The following is a 4,232-nucleotide window of genomic DNA, read 5'->3' as shown; positions in this document are numbered from 1 at the left end:
TCTCTCCTACTTGAGATTCCCTTGTTTATGCAACCCAGGATAGCATTAGCTCTTTTGGCCACAGCATCCCATTCAGAGCTCATGTTCAGCTGATTATCCACCACAACCCCTAAATCTTTTTCAGAATCATTGCTTCCCATGATAGAGTCCCCATCCTGTAAGTATGGCCTACATTGTTTGTTCCTAGATGTATACATTTACATTTAGCCGTATTAAAACAAATATTGTTTACATGCACCAGTTTAGCAAGCAATCCAGATCACTCTGAATCAGTGACCTGTCCTCTTCATTATTTACTATTCCCTCAATTTTTGTGTCATCTGCAAACTTTATCAGTGATAATTTTATCTTTTCTTCCATGTCTAATAAAATTAGCAGAGGGCCAAGAACCAGTTCCTGAGGGACCCCACTGGAAACAGACCTGCTTGATGACGATTCTATGTTTACAGTTACATCTTGAGACCTATCAGTTAGCCAGTTTTTAATCTATATAATGTGAGCTATGTTCATTTTATATCATTCTAGTTTTTTAATCAAAATGTCATGCAGTACCTATTACCTTTAATCAACCAAACTTGTAACCTCATCAAAAAAGGATATCAAGTTAGTTTGACAGAATCTATTTTCTATAAACCCATGTTGATTTGCATTAATTTCATTACCCTCCTTTAGTTCTTTATTAATCGAGTCCCATATCAGTCGCTCCATTATCTTGTCTGGGATTGATGCCAGGCTGACAGGCCTTTACCTGGGTCATCCAGTTTACCCTTTTTAAAAACTGGTACATTAGCTTTCTTCCAGTCGTATGGAACTTCCCCAGTGCTCCAAGACTTATTGAAATCAACATTAATAGTCCAGTGGCCTCCTGAGCCATCTTTTTAAAAACTCTTGGATGCAAGTTATCTGGATTTGCTGATTTAACAATGTCTAACTTTAGGAGTCTCTGTTTAACGTCCCCCAGAGATACTAGTGGAATGGAAAGAATGCTATCATCACCATATGATAGACTATATCATCTGTTTTTTCTCCAAATACAGAACAGAAATATTTACTGAACACTTCTACCTTTTCTGCATTAATACTGATAATTCTCCCATTTCCATCTAGTAAGGGACCAATACCATAGTCAGGATTCTTTTTGTTCTCATTATATTTTAAAAACTCCTTATTGTGCTTAAATGGCCATCGATTTCTCCTTCTCAGTGAATACCATGTCATGTTTATTATCTGCAATGACAATTGTAAATATTTTAATTACTAACACAGTAAACATCTAACTTTGAGAAACTACATATTCTACCCATTTGCTCATAGTGATGCACCTTAAGTGGACTGCGCTTTTTTCTCAAGTTACAAGCCTCAGGCATGAAGGTGCAGGGCAGAGCTAGGAAGTATATTTTTATTTTGTTTTTTGAAAATTCTCTAGCCATCCTGCTCAAGACAATCTGTCCACGTCACTCAATTTGGTTACTATGCTTCTAGGCTATATTCAGTATCTATTGTGGACGTTTATTTTAATTGCTCCCATCTCTGTACCCATTGCGTTGGGCTGATTTCATGAGAATCATAGAATATCAGGGTTGGAATGGACCTCAGGAGGTCATCTAGTCCAACCCCCTGCTCAAAGCAGGACCAATCCCCAACCAAATCATCCCAGCCAGGGCTTTGTCAAGCCTGACTTTAAAAATCTCTAAGGAAGGAGATTCCACCACCTCCCTAGGTAATGCATTCTAGTGCTTCACCACCCTCCTAGTGAAAAAGTTTTTCCTAATATCCAACCTAAACCTCCCCAATGGCAACTTGAGACCATTACTCCTTGTTCTGTCATCTGCTACCACTGAGAACAGTCTAGATCCATCCTCTTTGCAACCCCCTTTCAGGTAGTTGAAAGCAGCTATCAAATCCCCCCTCATTCTTCTCTTCTGCAAACTAAACAAAACCAGTTCCCTCAGCCTCTCCTCATAAGTCATGTGCTGCAGCCTCCTAATCATTTTTGTTGCCCTCCGCTGGACTCTTTCCAATTTTTCCACATCCTTCTTGTAGTGTGGGGCCCAAACTGGACACAGTACTCCAGATGAGGCCTCACCAATGTCAAATAGAGGGGAATGATCACGTCCCTCGATCTGTTGGCAATGCCCATACTTATACAGCCCAAAATACTGTTAGCCTTCTTGGCTCATATACAGCTTCTCGTCCACTGTAACCACTAGGTCCTTTTCTGCAGAACTGCTGCCTAGCCATTTGGTCCCTAGTCTGTAACAGTGCATGGGATTCTTCCGTCCTAAGTGCAGGACTCTGCACTTGTCCCTGTTGAACCTCATCAGATTGCTTTTGGCCCAATCCTCTAATTTGTCTAGGTCCCTCTGTATCCTATCCCTACCCTCCAGTGTATCTACCACTCCTCCCCATTTAGTGTCATCTGCAAACTTGCTGAGGGTGCAGTCCATGCCATCCTCCAGATCATTAATGAAGATATTGAACAAAACCAGCCCCAGGACTGACCCTTGGGGCACTCTGCTTGACACTGACTGCCAACTAGATATGGAGCCATTGATCACTACCCGTTGAGCCCGACGATCTAGCCAGCTTTCTATCCACCTTACAGTCCATTCATCCAGCCCATACTTCTTTAACTTACTGGCAAGAATACTGTGGGAAACCGTATCAAAAGCTTTGCTAAAGTCAAGGAATAACACATCCACTGCTTTCCCCTCATCCACAGAGCCAGTTATCTCATCATAAAAGGCAATTAGATTAGTCAGGCATGACTTGCCCTTGGTGAATCCATGCTGACTGTTCCTGATCACTTTCCTCTCCTCTAAGTGCTTCAGAATTGATTCCTTGATTACCTGCTCCATGATTTTTCCAGGGACTGAGGTGAGGTTGACTGACTTGTAGTTCCCCGGATCCTCCTTCTTCCCTTTGTTGCTAACATACCTGAAGAAACCCTTCTTGTTACTCTTAACATCTCTTGTTAGCTGCAACTCAAAGTGTCATTTGGCCTTCCTGATTTCACTCCTGCATGCCTGAGCAATATTTTTATACTCCTCCCTGGTCATTTGTCCAATCTTCCACTTCTTGTAAGCTTCTCTTTTGTGTTTAAGATCGGCAAGGATTTCACTGTTATTTGAATTGTTCATTGAATTGATTGCCATTAGTCTCACCTTCCCACTGCCATGCTCATTTATCTGTTGCCATTAAACCATCGCTGCTTTTAATTGAGCTCTTCTTCATGTCATCTTTCTGCACTTCCACCTGTTAGTGTATTGTCTTCCTCACATGCAGCTCTCTTCTGGACCTTCAAAGTTATCTTCCTCACTGGAACCACCCCTTCCTTTGTTCCATCTACCCTTACTTTCTACCCTCTATATACACACAAGCTCTACCTCTAGTTCACACCTCCACTACACCCTTCATCCCCACTCCTTGCACTCGTGTTCTCTTTTAATATCTTCCTGCTCTTAGCCCCTGACCTTTGCCCCAACCTTGCCATGATCATATGTGCAACATCCTCACCACTCCCAACCCCTGCCTCCCAGCTCCGTGCCCAGTAAGGTAAGGCTGAGAGCTTCTTAATAAGGCTTTGACGTGTAAGGCCTTTAACACCTATTAACCCTTAACCAGCAGGCGGGGCTACTCAAGGAGAACAGAGATTTGAAAAGCCAGCTGCTAAGCGACCAGAGGAGCTAGCAAACAGGAGCAGCTAAGGGAGTTTTGCGAGGGAGTGGGAGAGATAGATACATCTAATTAACAGTCTCTAAATTTAGGGAAATAAACACCACTCCCCCTGAAAAAACAAAACAGAGAAACAAAACCCAACAAAAAAGCTGCAGGAGTAAAAAGAATGCAGGCAGAAGTCCAGCAACAGAGTGGGGACTGTCCAGTTTATTGCACTGGATGCAGCATGTATGATTACCTGCCTTATGGGCAAGTGGCATATGTGTGCATTTGTGCAAGGTCGTCATGGTCCTCAGAGACTAAGTACAGGACCTGGAGACCAGAGTGGCTGAACTGGAGGACCTAAGGGAGACAGAGAAGTACATAGATGACACTTTCCGGGACACAGTAGTGTGGTCTCACCCCAAGTCTGATAACCTCTGTGCTGTTGAGGAGGATGAAAATCTTGGGGGAAAGAGATCATCAGAGTGGAATGGAGGGAAATGATCCCATAGTTGGGACCCTCCCTCCAGATGATGTCATGGTATCCTCTTGCACTCAGGATACCTCTCCAG

Source organism: Malaclemys terrapin, chromosome 1, assembly GCF_027887155.1.
Source record: "Malaclemys terrapin pileata isolate rMalTer1 chromosome 1, rMalTer1.hap1, whole genome shotgun sequence".
Classification (NCBI taxonomy): Eukaryota; Metazoa; Chordata; order Testudines; family Emydidae; genus Malaclemys; species Malaclemys terrapin.
The sequence above is the reverse complement of the archived record's forward strand: the minus strand, read 5'-3'. Positions refer to the sequence as shown.